This window comes from Pinus tabuliformis, chromosome 9, assembly GCF_031772625.1.
Source record: "Pinus tabuliformis cultivar Carrire ecotype Pingquan chromosome 9, CPIR1, whole genome shotgun sequence".
Lineage (NCBI taxonomy): Eukaryota > Viridiplantae > Streptophyta > Pinopsida > Pinales > Pinaceae > Pinus > Pinus tabuliformis.
The window spans coordinates 91,718,658-91,735,471 of NC_142307.1; positions in this window are offsets into that span (position 1 = coordinate 91,718,658).

The following is a 16,814-nucleotide window of genomic DNA, read 5'->3' on the forward strand; positions in this document are numbered from 1 at the left end:
TGAATGTGTGATCCATGCCCTCCTGCATCCTTTCGAAGGAGGATATCCTTTCTTTTGACCATGCTCTTGAGATAGAGCATTTCTTCATGATATCTGCAACCATATGACATGACTCTAAAATATCAAATACAAGCATACATACCTCATTTTCCTTTAGGTCATCTTGGACTTTCTTTCAGCAGCTTCCTTGATTGAAATAACTTCAATCCCTTGATCTGCTTCTCCTATTATATCATACCATCATCCCATGAATTCCACAAGTTGGAATTTTTTATTAAACCCTTTCTTCCCTCTTGATTGGTGAACCTTCTAATGAAGATTCCAATGGAGTATCTTGAGTATCCTCATCCAGAAAATGTTCCCCCTTCTGACTGATGTATGATGACCTTTGTGCTAGATGACTTTTTCCCATAAGTTCCATGTATGCTTCTAATGAGTTTACCAAGATTTATATCCTTTCATAGACTTCTATTTCAGCCATCTTTCGTACTTTTCTATGATGATGTCACGAGCTCTTACTTTTAATGCTTATATGATTCCATGATGCATCCTATAATTTTTCTTGGTGAATCATGATAGATGTATCTTACAACAAACTTGAAAATAGGAAATTGAAAAGAACTAGGTGAGGAAGACTATATCAATCATGGTAGAGATCTCTTACTTCCTCTTTCTTGGACTTCTTCTTTACAACTTCCTCCACTTCTTCAGTGATATGGGCTTCTTCTCTACCTCTTTTGATATTTTCCTTCTTGAGCTTAGGACAATATACTTTGTAATGCCCATACTCTTGCCATCCATAGCATTGAATCTTAGCCATGTTCCTTCTCTTTTTCTAAGAACCAAATTTCCCATACTTTCATCTTCTCTTTGTCATAGCAACATATGCTTAATTTTGCTCACTAGATCTCACATCAATTTTAGCCTTCAGCCTAGTTCTTTAATCTTGCATAGTGAACATAGATCTTAGAATGGAGTAGTTTATTTCTCCCCATAAATACTTGAATTACAGTTACCCCATTTGTCTGGTAGTGCATTTAGTACTATAGTGGTCATCTCTTTGTCAAATATTACTTCTCTTAGATCTTGAAGTTTCTCCCTTATTTTAGATATCTTCATAAAGTATGAGGATATTTCTTCTTCTTTCAATATCCTTAGCTTGTAGAGTTCTTGTCTTTGAGAGATAACTTCTACTGCAGTGCTTACAGAAAACAAATTTGCTAATTTGTCATATATTTCTTTTAGATACATATGGAATGAGGGGATCCTTGATGAATTCTATGAGAATCATTTGAGCCCTCATTTCCCATTTCATAAACTTCGCAAGTGCTTCAGCATCTTTTTTCATTGGTTTGGTGATAGATCCTTTAACATGTTCCATAACCTCATTTTCAATGAGATTTAGATATGTCCTCTTCTTCCATGTAAGATAGTTTGAAGCCCCAACCAATTTGTTGTTTTCCTTGCAAAAATATATTTTGACAAATTCAGACATAAATATACTTACTTGAGAAGATGCTTCTTCCACTTCATGCCTCCTTGAACTTTATGATATTAAAGATGATAGAGAACTTCTCCTTGATGAAGTTAGATCTCTTTAAGAGTGATCCTGGACTCTACAAAGAAGGAGATCACTTTAGATATTTTGATGGTGATGTCCTTGTTGATGATGATCAATGATGACTTCTTGATGATGTATTCAATGGGAGGATCTTGATTCAACAAGAGGGAGATCGCCTTAGAATCTTTATAACAAATTCCTTGGTATTTCTTCTCTAGAAAGGAACTTGATGTATAAGTCCTTCAACTTAAGTAGGGTCTTTTAGGTCTCTTGAGATGACTTGAGGATTCCAAGACTTAGTTATAGTGTAAACTTTCTTCTTCAATCTTGGGTTTCGACACTTCTTTGCAGATCTTGACACCAATATGATCTTCTAGATTTTATTTGGTGCCTTTCTTGATATTTGATCCTTGAATGCCCCTTGAGAAGATGCCCTTCCTATAAATTGTCACCTTAGCTCTGATACCACGTTGAGAAATCTAGGGCATAGCAATTAGGTGATTTCTCTTCATTAGATAACTACTTGTGAATGATTTTTACTTCTTATATTAGGATCTTCTTTTACTTGGTTTATTATAGTGTTATTCTTCATCAAATAGCTACCAATGCATAAACTATGAAGATATAAGAGACACATAATGTAGGCAATTAGGCAGGGTCAAAACCTCTCCCACTTGAGAGGAAAACCCAAATGAAATATTCTTCTTATAGAGACTTCAATTGAAGAATACAAATACCAAGACCCTTGACCTATTTTCCACTCCAAGACCAAGACACAAGTTCCCTTTAACTGCTTCTCTTTCAGGCCTAAGTCAACACTTGGTCCAACTGCTTGCCTTCCTTTGTACCTCAGCTATACTTCAGATCTTGGCTTCCCTTTTCACTACTTCAGACCTAAAACTTCTCGTCTTCCTTCAGAAACTCTAGTACATGTAAATTATCAACTTTGAACCTTGATTCCCTTTTCTTTAGGTGGAGGCAGCTTCCTTGGAAACTCGGCTTGATAATGAACTCGTTCCCTTAATTTTTCCTTCAAAAGAGACTGTGATACCTCAGCTTCTTCTGTAGTGGACAACACCCTTTCTTCACACGTGTGGAGTATATCAACCCAAAATAGATCAAAAATGACCTCAGTTATCTTCTCCCTTCCTTTGCTTGGTTATAAGCTTCCTTGATGAACTCCATGCATCTTGTTGTAGACTTCTCCTTCACCAAAATTCTATATCTGAAATGAGGTTGAGCTATCCTATTTATAGTGGTTGGAGCATCCATAATAATCTGACTTAAACTGTGGGTGAGTCGACATGTCTTTTGGAGCAAATTCATTATTTCATTTAAGGTCGACATGAAGGAGATGCTTGAGCTTGGTCTTGGAGGCCTATTTGACTCTTTCATTGAGTTATATACAAAAGTAACATTCCCAAGAAGGGTCATCCATACATGACATTGACTCAATTTGACTTTATGATCAATCCTAAGGGCTGAAAATGGGAGCCATTACTAAAAATAAAATTCCTTGCTCATGAAACCCATGAGACAAGTATTACAATAATAATTGTATTTTTATTCTTTACATCAATTACATGAAAGCACAATTACACATGTCATTATGTAGACCAAACATAGTTACATTTTTCAACAAAAAAGTGTCAAAAAAATATTATTATGAGTCAAAATAAAAAATTATTTGAGTCATGTCCCATTTGGACATTCAAAATAAAAAGGAATTTGAATTTTATTTTGAGACATAAGTCCAAAATATGAACAAGTCAGCACAGTTCTGCAAAAGACACCTATTCGACCCTCTTGGACAGTTATATATAAAGTACAAGTTCGACCTACTTCGGAGATGATTCATCAACAAGAAAAGAAGCACATCTCAACCTAACTAAGAAAAAGAGAAATTCGAGTCAAAGGAGAGAGAGGAGACAAGAAGAATATTTCTAGTTAACTAAAGTTTGAACCTACTGCAACTTGCACGTGTGAAATGAAATTTCTGTGAAAAAAGACGAATTTTCTGACATGATTGCAGGCCGAAATTTGGCCCTAGTTGCAAGTTCGAAAATCTTGAAATTTGACCAATTTCGAAGAGGTTTGAACAATGTTGAATTTGAGTTTGGAAGTGACTTGGATGAGGGTTAGACTTGGCATCTTGGTGGAATTGTGGTCTTGGATATCTCTCATTTTAATCTAAGTCTATAAGGGAAGGATTGTTGGGCTTTTCCCTTGTGGGTTTTGCCCCGATGTTTGGCCTAATTTCTACTGTCGTTTATATCATTGTGATATTTAAGTTTTGAAAAATGGTATAATTGCTTAATGAATAAGACATAAAAAATAATAATAATACATCTAACATCCCAAGTAATTATCAAGAAGAGGAATTAAGTGTCTAGACAACATTGCAATTGGTTTCTTAATAAATTTACCAGTCCACTTATGCATTCTTCTTTAATTTTAGATAGTAGTGCTTGATTTAGACAACAATTCTTAGATATAATCAGTACTCTTTTTGTGCACTTAGATTACTTAGATCATTATCTTTTTGCTTACCATCATACATTTTTGCAATATGTTAGTGCATGAATTTATGTCTTGACAAGCTACAAGAAACTCCAGATTTTCCTATTTATTACATGAAATGATCCATAAAAGGAACATGGTCTTGGTAAATACTTCTTGACCCTTCTCTAACCCTCGTCCACCCTATCCATCTTTCAAACCGCATGTAGAATGCATAATATTACTCTTGGTTCCATCTCCTGTAGAAAAACATGGACTCTAGTAGTAGCTCGCAAATTGCATCAAAACACCTCCAAATTTTCACCCAAAACATGTCCATCCTTTCTTAACACATTACAATGCACACCAGACCCTGAAGATGGAATTTAAAAGTTTAGAGACCCCCTAGAATCCCTAACCTAGTGGTTGTAGCAAAACTTCTTTTTTTCCTACGAATTAGGGTTTATTGTTTAAATGCTCTCTTTCAGTTGCAAATTTGTTTACCAGGTATAATAGAATAGATTTGATTTGGTTTCAAATTTCTTGAAATGATTTTCTCTCCCTTCCTACAATTAGATTAGTTTTACTTGTTGTTCTTTACTTTGGCAATTTCTGAGTATTTCATGTTGTATAGATAGCAAAAGTGGTCTTTGCACAACCTAGTTTACCTTCAGTTGCGTCAGATCAACAAAACAAGAACACATTGCACATTTCACACATAGTGTTGACAACTCTTAAGTTTGTATAAACCATGAGTTGAAAATTAAATTCGATTTCCCTTAGGAGTTGCAACATTCTTGCTGTAATACTAAGGGTTATCACTAGCTACCAAGAAATAAAGCAAAGAATTTTTTTGAAGGTGACTCCACAACTAAACTAGTGTTTATATTCAATTGGGAAATGGAATCAATTAGGGCGAGGTCAATGATGGAAATACTTGGATAGAGAGGGTATTAGAAGCTTAATTTCTTGTTGTACTTCTTTTATAAGACATTTAAAATCAACTAATGCATGAAAACAAGTTCCTTAGATGGATTTTTGAATGATAAATCTTGCATAATCACAAGGAAATAAGAGTTCAAGAACGATATTGCATTTTTAAATATGGCACAAGATAAACCCTATTTCACAAATAACATTGAAAATGCAATCAAATAGCATTAAACTTGCATAATTCAAGCAAGAATCACTTCATCAATCCCCAAGATAATCTCTCCATGCAAAAATATATTCGTCAATACAATTCACATCATCATTCATTCATTGCGTCCAAGAGAAAAAAATAAATAAAAGACCTAGTGTGCACTCACTCAAGAGAAGAGAGATGAGTGTGTGATGATGATCCAATGAAAATGACTACCCTATATTTTTATGAAGGTGACCAAGTCATTTTTTACTAATTTACAATGAAAATCCCTAAAATTTTGCTTTAAGCGTTCAACTAAGCTAATATGTCAAAACTGACCTAAAGACATCTTTACAAATGATTATTAATAGTAGATATGTCATAAATCCTCCACACGTGTTGGAGGAAAATATCTCCAACATGCTGCCATCCTCCAAAAATGGGAATCTCTATCAAGCAAGTGACAAAGTGGATCCAAAATTTCTCCTCATTTTAAGGGACATCAACAGAATGCATGGGCACATCTCTAATTAACATATTCTCAACCAAGATGTCATCATCCAGAAAAATTACACCACCGACCTACGGCATGCATGGATGATGTTATCACTTAGAGAAAACCCTGGTTGTGGGAAAAACTCTAAGGTAACATCTAACCAGTCTTTTGAACTTGAAAGCTAGCCCTTTCAATTCAAAGGGGGGTCTCTTCTATAACTCAGTCAAACCTGACTAGTTATGTACTTAGAACGATGGCTAGATCTGATTGTATCATATAAAATTGGTTTGGAAAGGGCATGGAGTCTTTGATACAAAGACACTAGATACAGATCATACAAATCAATATAATAGGGGCAAGATAGTTGCAGGTTTCTTAGACAAATCATTAATGAGATATGGTAGGAGACTGTAGAAGAAAACATCAAAAACATAGCAACCATGTGAATGTTGCAATTGACATTTAAGTTTAAAAACACATAAGAAATATGAATAACCTGAAATAGAACAATTACATGGAATTGTGTTTCATAACCTTTATTCAAATTTACTGAAGATCAATGGATTCAAGTTTTGTCTAAGAAAGAGGAAAAACACAATAGAAAAATGATTGGAAACCTTTAACACATGAATCTCTGAAATTCTGTAATATTGCTTGCAGTGAGTTCTATTAATATCAAAAATAATATACACCAGGTCTGATTTTCAAAAAATTATGAACCCTTCTTCATTCTACAGAGCTTGTCTTTATAGAAAATATTACAACTTACAACAAGTTTCTAGTATCTACTTAATTACAATCTTCTAAAAATAAAAGTGTATATGTCAAATACATGCACATAATACATTTTTCCAACCCTATATGTATCTAAATCATAACAGCGTGCTACAAACTTGGCTAGGAAACTGGGTCAAAAATGGTGACTGATCCTCTGCCTGATTTGTTGGAACTCTTGCCTCGTCATCCTTCTAAAAATATCATTTGTTGCACAACTCCTCCTTTCAAGCTTCCTGATCTGATAGCACTGACAATCTCACTATTATCCTTTTGAAGCCGGAACATAAACAACATCGTTTTCGGTCTTGTTGTCAGCGCTTTTATAGAACCGATTGCCAAAAATGCACTGACAATGAAAATGTTAATGCTCATTCACCTTTACCCATGAAAATCCCTAAGGGGCCTGCGAATCAAAAGTTGACTTTGACAGTGGGAAATCAAAATTGTGTGGTCAAAAATAAACTAGCTAAGTGTGCTAGTTGCCTTAAGTAAGATGTCAACATTTTTTCCTCCTCAATCTCTTACTCCTTTGAATCTCGATAGTAACCCCTTTCTTTGAATCTTTGGTTTTCTTTGATATTTTTTCCTTCTCAATGTTTATGATCAAGTTATTTTGAGGATTTTTATCTACATCTATGACCTCCTTTACTAACCCAGGATTGTGTTTCAACTTGATATTCAGTCTTGGCTTATTCCATGGCCTAGAGTGGGGTATATTTCCACCTTTAAACATCTCTGGCATGGTGGGTTCCTTATCCACTAGTGTCTTCTATACTTCAGGCTCAATCATTTTTCCCTTGGATTTCTTTGTTTTCTTGCTAACTTCTTTTTCTACAGGTAGGGGGACAATGAGAGGAGGAGCATCCTTTGTTTTTCTTATCCTATCACTTCTCCTAGTATAAACCCTGGGTAATTCAGGAACCAAAGGAGGAACTGGTTCCACCTTTTGTTGGCTCCTAGTTTGTACAGATGAGGTCCCCTGTTCAGGATTTTGTGGTTGTTTGATTTTCTTTTTGCTACCCTTCTTCCTACCCCTTTTTGGTTTTGCAATTTGAAGTTCAAACCCTCCCCAAAACAAAAAAAGGTTCCCAGGTCCTTCCATCCCTTCTCAACTGGATTTCAATTAACAATTTTATCAGACCCTTATGATATATGAAGTGGGAAGATGCATCTGGTCTTGCTCTAACTCTAGCAGACATATGTTTCAGGCTTTCCAATAGAAAATAGGGAGTATTGATTCTCAACTGACCTGCTATATGAGCTAAAAATCGGAAATGATAGAGATTAACTCGATTGTAGCATCCTTCGCAGGTGAAGTATGACTGAGTGATCCGCAGGAGACAGTGCCACTCGTCCTTTAACCAGGACCTCTGAACTCCTGAACGCTAGTTCATTTCCTTAAATTCATCTTTTAGGAAAAAAGGTACATCAATTTCAGCCAAAACATGGCTTTGGAATGCTCTTTCTCCTTCTATAGGAAAACTCTTGACTTCAGTGATTAGCTCCTATCTGACCTGAAATGAAATTCCCCCAACAGTCACTTGTTGACCATCAAAGCCTTCTGCAAATGCTCTAGCAACTCCATCATGATAACCTGCACAACGAGAGAAAAATTTCTCCCACCCTGCTTCCTAAAAACGTTGTTGAATCTTTGGATAGACTTCGAGCAGGTCGGGTGCCTTAGGCTCACCTCTGTTCAATTTTCCGCTCCTTCCCATGTTTCTCACTGCCAAGAAAAAGCACCAAAAGCGGGATGGTGATTCGATCCTAGGTTTCTGGGGAAAACTTAACAACTTGTCCTCATTTAGCATAAGAAATACAATAGCTCAATCATGGGTTATACGGGTCTTACTATATGAGGTAAATTACTCCAGGACGTGTCAAGTGGTACATCATTATAATGAACTGACAACTAATTTAAAAAATATTAACACACAATCATGATTTTTTAACCCACATTACCTCTCGTGACCTCACCATCTGACTCATCAACACTTTTTTGATAACGATTATTCATCTGCTACCCTGTATTCTGTCAGTGCATTATAAGACAAAAATTTGGAATTTCTCCTTTTGGTGCTAATACCCTAAATGTCAGCGCATTTTTAAATTGTCAAACATAAAATAACTCTAACACTCTCGTTGTCAACACTTTAACCTTGTTTATTAAAAATTGGTATTGACTAAAATTGTGATAACAGGTGACGTGGAAACCCTAGTGTTACACAGTATTTTGTCACCGACCCCGCATCCCCTAATCCTGGGTAGAGTCGGTCCCTGAATGGCATCTGTTCTGTGTCATACATCAAAATATGTGTCCATATCTTCCACATCACTCAAGAAGATCAACCATGCTCATTAATCCTGAAGTTGACCCTTTTTGCCTATGTTTCAAGATCGTCGCAAGACACCAGTATTCTGTCTGCGACGATGGACCAAAGTGAACCAGAACCTCGCGACACCGTCGCAAGAGTACATCTGTTCTCTGCGACGGTCGGATTTTAGGGATTGTCGCAAGTCATCAGTATCTTACTTGTGACGGTAGCTCTGAAAACATTATTGCCTCGCGATTTCGTATCTAAGTCTTAGTGTTTTACTCGTGACGACCCAGATATGGCGAATTAGTTCAAACAGAATGCTTCTGGGTGGTTCTGGAACTGGTTGCTGGGTCAAGGAAGTTCGCCTTTCCTCCTTTGAGATGGTGGTTCCGAATTTTGAGTAACCTCCATGGAGATAAGCTCCCTCTCCCTCATTTATGGAGGCTCCTCCTCTTATAAAAGCATCCTCCATTGCTATGATCAGCTAGTCTTGTGGTAGTGAGCAAATTAGCTAGTTCTTGGTGTTGGATTGATAGTTTGCAGTGTGAATTGCTGATAGTCTAGAAATTGGTTGTGGATTGCCTTAGCCTTATACTAGTGCTTTTGGGTGAGAGAGAGAGTTATCAGCCTTTTTGGGAGACCTTTTGAGAGTGAATGCTTGTGGAGACATACTGATTGGACCCTTCAAGGAAGCTTGCAACGTCAAGGCATGGTTGTAAGCTTTACTTTTGCTCATATTAATACAATCAACAGTTGTTTCCTATATCTTGTATGAAATATATTTGATAGCTTATGGTTCCTTGACTCTGTAAGTAAATATTTCATTGTTGTGCTCTATTATGTGTTTCGTTGTTCTCTTATGTTGTTTCCAGTGAATCACTCATCAAGGAGAAGGGAACGATAGCTGGAGCAGCGTAACGAAGGCTGCATCGAACACCGGCATAAGGTAGGCTCTTTCAACGATGACTATTTAAGGAATTATATGTTGCATTTGTCTTGTTGTGACTAGACCCACTCTAGGGCTAGAGGGGTTGCCTCTATCCGCGGAGGGAAATTTACCTACATTACAAGTTGGCGACTCCACTGCAGAGTCCTTTGTGTGTTGTCTCTTGTTTTGCTCTTGATTTGCTTTTGATTGAATTACATAGCGTCTCTTGGTTTTGGGACTGAGTTATCAGTTTTCTGGGTCACTTGAATAGATCTAGTAGTCCACCTCACTGTCTGAGTGATAAGCCTAGTGTCTTTCAGCTGCCTTTGCCTTGTTTTGCCTATTAATTAAGATCGTCGTTGTTTAGCCCTTAACAACTGTGACGAATTGCCCCTGTCCTCTTTGGCCAAGTTGTACGTCGTGGATATCATGTCATACAGCTGCAACGATTCCCGAAATCAAATCGTCGCCTAAGACAAGTGTACTCTTGCGACGATGTCGCTCAATTGCTAACGTCGTGCTTGCGACGATTTGGCTTTCGTCTCAAGTTGCTAGTCTAACCCCTGCGACGATTCCTGTAGGGTTGCTTTTCACAGCCCTGCCTCCTGAATAGGCCAGTGTAGCTTGTCCTCTACTGTCTCTTACATCTTATCAAGCTTGTTTTGATTGTGTTTGCTAAGGTATATCCTTCTGGGTTCCGTTTGTCTGAGTTTTGGGTTTTTTGGGCTGTGTGGCCTAAGTCTTTTGAGGTTTCATCAAGAAGTCACTTGTTTTGGGTTGCTTGTCCTTCCAAGATTCTAAACTATGTCCACAACCATCTTATTGGCTTGTTTGAAGTTGTTTCCTTGTTGCTTGTCTATCCTTTCTGATTGGTCTGTAGTGATTGGTCATCGAATTAGTTTGATGTGTTGATTTGATTTCCGTTCGCTATTCGAACATAGATTACATTTGTTTTGATCAGTTAGGCTTGCATTTGCTTGTTTGTTATTAAGTCCAAAAAATAAAAAACATTGCACTCATTTAGCATACGAAAGTGAAAGCATGTTTGCATTAGTGGATTTTTCATGATTGAGAAATTAAAAGGCAAAGTTCAAATCTTTCATTTTCCATCATAAGTAGTTGCGAGATAAGCGAAATTGATGCATCGTGTTTCCTAGTGATTGGATTGCTTGCATGCACTGTTGTTCTTGCATTTGCTTGTTATCGTTTTTGTTCGCTTGGAAATGAACTCCTTACCCTCATTTAGGTAGTTGTTCATCAAAAGGAATGGTTTTTTACTCATTGTAATTGCATCCTAGGAATTGTTGAAATACATTCGGTAGGGCCTTGAAACCGAGACTTAATTCAATATTAACCATTAAAATCTATTTAATGAAATTAAAAATGCATTGGAACCTAACGCACAAATATCTAGAGCTTTAGGTTAGAGATGTGTTCCGACGTCATTAAACCTAGTTGCTACTGTTTTCACTAAGGTTGGGTGATTCCTCCTTTTGTGATTCAATAGGTACTAGTACGGATTTGTGCTCCCATACCGTCAAGTATATAATGGGAGACCCCACTAGGTTATCATCCTATTATCCATAGGAAGCCGAGTATGCCGCCTTACGAATCGTAACACACCGAACATATCATTCGGGAAGATTGACTACCTTACAAAAAGTCCTTGGTCATTTCTCTTTCATTTGATCACTAAGGTGTATATGCAGTTTTGCGATTTGTCTGGTAAGCCTCTTGTCTAGTAATCCAAAGCAGTCACTTTCATTCCTTTTTGACTCTTTAAAAGTAAAAGGATCATCTGAGCACTTGTCCTTTCAAGCTCATTAAACTTCGAAAGCGATAGAGTCACCTTTCGTCCTTTTCTAGACTCTTAAAATATGAAAAGACGTAGTTTGGTTTCAGTGTCATAAAATTAAATGCCCACAAAATATTCTTGGTTAAGCTTAGTCTTCCTTTTAAGGTCGAGTCCTATGGAAATGTTTTCAGAGTCTACCAGTCAAGGTCTCCCTCCGAATGGGAATCCTGGTCCTTTTCCTTCATTTGGAAATGTTGGTGCTCCTTACATGGCAAAGTTGTCATTGCCTGGATCAACCATTGGTCTACATGTTTGGTTGTTTTCAACCTTGGTGGTCCCAAGCATCCCGACTTCCATTCCACCGTCTCCTTCATTTGAATCACATCATGATGATTCCTGGGTTGACCCTTCACCTTCTTCACCTATTTCTTCACCCTCCTCTTCTACTTCACCTGGTGAAATTTCTAAATCCAGTAACCAAAAGGCTAAGAAGAAGAAGCGGAAGATGAAGAAGAAGAAGTTAGATACGCGAGAGGCCAACCATGCGACTATTGCTCTCAGTGCACCTTAGGTCGGAAAACCTTCTGGTCCCCCATGGAAGGTCAAGTTTCCTTGCAAGTTGTGCAAGGGTAACCATTTCCTCTGAGACTGCCCTGGTATTCCCTGAGTCTTGGAGGTGTGGTCTCAGCTTTCGAATCGACCATCCTCATCGACCTCTAGAGATCATGTCGATGCTACGCTCTTGGCCAGCAATGGTAAGAAGAAAGGGAAGATTAAATTTCCCTATAGGTTATGTGAGGGTGAACATCTCCTTCACCTTTTTCCTCTCATGGATAAAGCTTCCAAATTTTTGGAAAACCTGGCAGTTCCTCAACCCCAACTTCCTATTAGTTGTCAGAGGCTTTCTTTTTATCCTCCCCAGCATGGTGCCGAGATTGACTTGGATTCATCTCTTTCCCATCCTCCTCTTCTGGAGTCTGACTGTGTTGTGTCTATTCTTGACCAACCATCGGTCGAAGAGAGTGTTGACCTGGTCTTGCCACCATTTGTCCATTATGTTCCAAAAGAGCATAATGATTACACTGCTCATGTTCTTCTCGTCTCGTCTGATTCTCCTGAATCAATGTGTGACCCTCTTGTCCCAGCTGATCAAGAGAGTCCTTCTTCAGTTCTTGCAGAGCATGGGGGCAATCATACGATGCCCCCACCAAGTAGTTCTGTCGTTTCCTTCGATTGGAGTCACTTGACTACTTTCCTCCTTCCATCTTACGTGCCTTTCCAGATCACAGTACATGCCTATAATATGGAAATACATGGCACTCTCTTGGATGAAGGTGCGTCTGTTAGCCTCATGACTTCCACTACTTGGCAAGCCTTGGGCTCCCCACAGCGTGTGCATGTCATGCAGAATATGTGGCTTTCGACGGAGGAACAAGTCAACCCTTAGGGATCCTTCCGAAGTTCCCTATTACTTTGGGAGGTAAAACCGTCTATATAGACGTGATGGTCGTCCAAGGTGCATTGGATTTCAATCTACTCCTTGGCCGTGACTATATTTATTTCATGGGAGCTATCGTTTCTTCACTTTTCCATGTGGTTTGTTTTCCACATGACAGAAGAATTGTGACTATAGATCAATTGTCATTCTTTAGTCACCAGGTACCTCCTTCATCACCATCATATTTTGTCCGCTCTTGTTTGCAAGCAGTACCTTCCCGCCACATGTCAATTATGTGGCTACCCGTTTCGCCTCCATGGATGATCACGTAGATGATCCAATACATCATGTACTGGCGGCATTGGGACCCGATCTGTCATTAGTACCTAATGACTTGTATTCCTCCCGGAGCATGGTCCTTCCGTCTAGTGAAGACCTCTTAGGAGCGATGTTTTCATATGGTCCATGAACAGGAGTCCCGAGGATAGTTTTCATGATCTTGTGTCAACCGCGTTAAAAAATGAAACAAGGAGTCCCAAGGATAGGTTGTTCCTGTGTAAACCTCGTTAAACAATGAACATGAGGTGATGAGCATAGTTTTTGTCTTGTGTCAAGCTCTTTAACAAATGAAACAAGGTTCTCGAGAATAGTTCTTTCACTGTGTCAACCTCGTTAAAAAATGACACACCTCCCTTGTCCTAATCGAGTCTTGGATTTTGATCTCGTACAATCCCAGTGGAGTCTTTCCACGATCTCGTGAGTGAATCTTCATTACAGCCACCTCATTGAATGCAATGAAGCTTGGGGGGGCATGTACCTCGATTGAATCATTATGTTGGGGGCATGCGAAGCTTATTCAAGCATAGTTTTTCGTTTCAAGCTTATGTAAACATGAAACCGAATCCAAGCATAGTTCTCCATGGTTCGAGCTTGTGTAAAAATGAACGCATGCGCCGAAGTACTGTTATGGTTTGGCATGTAGAATGGTTTCTCATTTATTGTGTCTTTTGTCTTTTATGCAGATGTTAAATATATTGACTGATACATTAGTGAATTGTGGAGACATTTGTGTAAACTATCAAAATCATAAACAAGTATCCATACGCAATAAATAGATACAATAATAAAACATAGATAGATGTATATCACGTATTGTGCACCATGGCGCTCAAAAAATATATGTATATGTCCAAAAATATGTGTTCAAGTTACAATGTGAGACATATGTCTCTCAAAAGCACCAGAAAATGAAACCTAGGAGTCTACTACAGATGCTGCTCTCTATAGCAGACCACTACTTGGACCACCCGTCTGAGCAACCGTTGTACCCTGTTCGACACTCTTGTTGTGTGTCATTGGTACTGTCTGAGGATCTCTTCGAATCCTCTGTAATCTGGGATCCCCTCAGTCAAGCCCTCTAGGTTCTGGGCTATCTCCTCCTCAGCATCTCCACCCGGAGGTGGTAGGTCGATCTCTCTGGTAACCCTCCGGGCAGTAGGAGCGAGACCTACAGGTCTCTCAGGTCCAACATCTGCAAAGAATTGAACATAATGATCAGGGCATGTATATTTAAAATCCAAAAACAACAAAAACAAATTACAAAAATTTTGTCGGTCAAGCTGAGTATTTTACCTCTCTCATCCCATTGTTCTCCAGGAGGAAGCAACATGTCTGGGTCACCTCTAAAGTCCATCCCCGCGTATGGCCAATCCTCGACTATGACCTGCTGACGGTTTATCCACTCGATAAATTCAAGACCCCATGACACTGGCTAGCCACCACCTCCTCACAGCATCACAAGAGCCCATCGAGTAATTTGAGTCTCTCGTGGTCCTGGCCACCCCACCCGCATGTCCTGTAGCTGAAGAATCAGTACTTGCTCCAGCATGAGCGGTACCAAGATCGAGCCATAACCAAACTATTTTGTCTCACCATTATGGCATTTGGTCAATTGTCTCTTCATGTTAAGAGACACAACCTCCGCCCAGTCAAACATAGTGGGATTTAGACAGTCCAAGGCTAACCGCAGTTGAGTTTTAGTTGCCTCGTGCTGGGCTTGGGAGCCAGCTACCCTAGTGATAGTGAATAGCAAAACCTGCAATGACAAATCATTCACCGAGGTAATCTGCAGTTTCCCACTGGTGGATGATTTTCGTGCCCCTGGGCACACTCTTGCAATAAGAGTGTCTAGCGAGTCTCCAGTAACTCGAGTACCCATCATGCGAGGTCTCTCCCCTCGCCATGACAATCTGGTCAAAAAATAGATGTCTGTGGCATCAAATTTGATTTCTTGTCCACGGATGATAAATTTGCCCTCCATTGGATTCCACGCTCGGATAAGGTACTCCAAGAGATCCAGTTGAGCTCTCAATAGTGGTGTTAAGAAGAATTTTAAGAGCCCACAGTTCCATAGGATATTCTGGCAATGAGGATCAGTTGCCCCCATCTCATCGTCATCATCATCATCGTGAGTGCGTTCCTGCCAAGAGAAAGCCATTTTGTACCCCTGCATGCACCAAAACCCTTTTATTAAACACCATTCAACCATTTTCATCTCTTAAAACCATCTAAAAATGAAGTTTTTTTAATCCCAGCGCTCATCCTATCTGTTTTTAAAACAGCGGAAATGGGCCAATTTGCACAGTTCAGAAATTTTCGGGTCATCGCAGGAGTACATCACTTCCCTACGACGATCCCGATTTTTCCCCATGCAAATTTCTCGGTCGTCGCAACCCCGAGGGGAAAACCTGCGATGACTGAGGCGGACTTTTTGTTCAAAAAACCTCTTCAAATGCCGGTCTAAAACATGAAATTGCATTTAAAATTGATGGAAAAACAGAGATAGGGATGGGGTATTTACCTGGAGGAAACACGAGAAGAAATGAACCATTGAGTTTCCCGGAATCGATCGTTCAATTTCACAGGTACGCAAGGTTTGAATTTTTTTTACCACAGTGAAAAACACAAAGTGAATTGTTTTTTACCCTAATGTCTCTTTTATAGCCTTTTTGTTCAAAATTCAAGGTTTTCTAGGGTTTTGAATTAGGGTTTTGAGCGTTAGTCATGTATTTTTGTGAAACAGGTCTTATGCTTGCATTTTTTGTTTGTGTGTAGTGATAGGTGTTCTAAGCGCTGGTGATGATCGATGCTGAATTATATACTCAAGCAGTACCAAAAAACCCTTTCTGAGTCAACTTTAAGCTCTTTTCTGACTCTTGAAACGTGAAAAGATTGTCGAGCCCTTGTCGTTTCGAGTTCGTTAATGGTTACGAAATGTCGTGTCCCCAGTAAGTTTTTTACTTTTTCGGGCTGGAGGCACTATTTACGAAAAGTACTCCTTGACTGCAATGGTCAAGCGGTTCTCTCAAGTATCGTTTTCTACCTTTTCGGGCTTGAGAGACACAAACATACGAAAAGGGCCCCTTTGGAGTTTTCTTTTCCGTGTCTTTTTCAAACTCTCTAAACATGAAAAAGACTCCGAGTTTTACCTATGTCGGACTTGTTAAACCCTAACGACATTGGACTCGTCGCCATGATGAGACTCGAGCTTCTCCTCCCTAGGGCTCATTAAAACTTCACTAGGTTGGATTTGTCCAAAGGACAAACTTATATTGCAAGCATATGCTATCCCCTTCAAGCTTGTGTTTCAAAAATAATTGGGGTACTCACCAGCAATGGTGGGGGAAAATATTTGGAAATATTTTGTTGATTACCTACGGCAGCTTGTCGCTCTTGAACATCGACACCTTTGTTGCTTCTCGTCGGGTTTGGGATATCCTCACTTCGTCATTAGCCTTCTGGGGTTTGGGTTCTTCATTTTGCCTCATTCCATTCGATCCCTGCTGTCTTCGCATGACCTTTGATCCCTTGGTACCA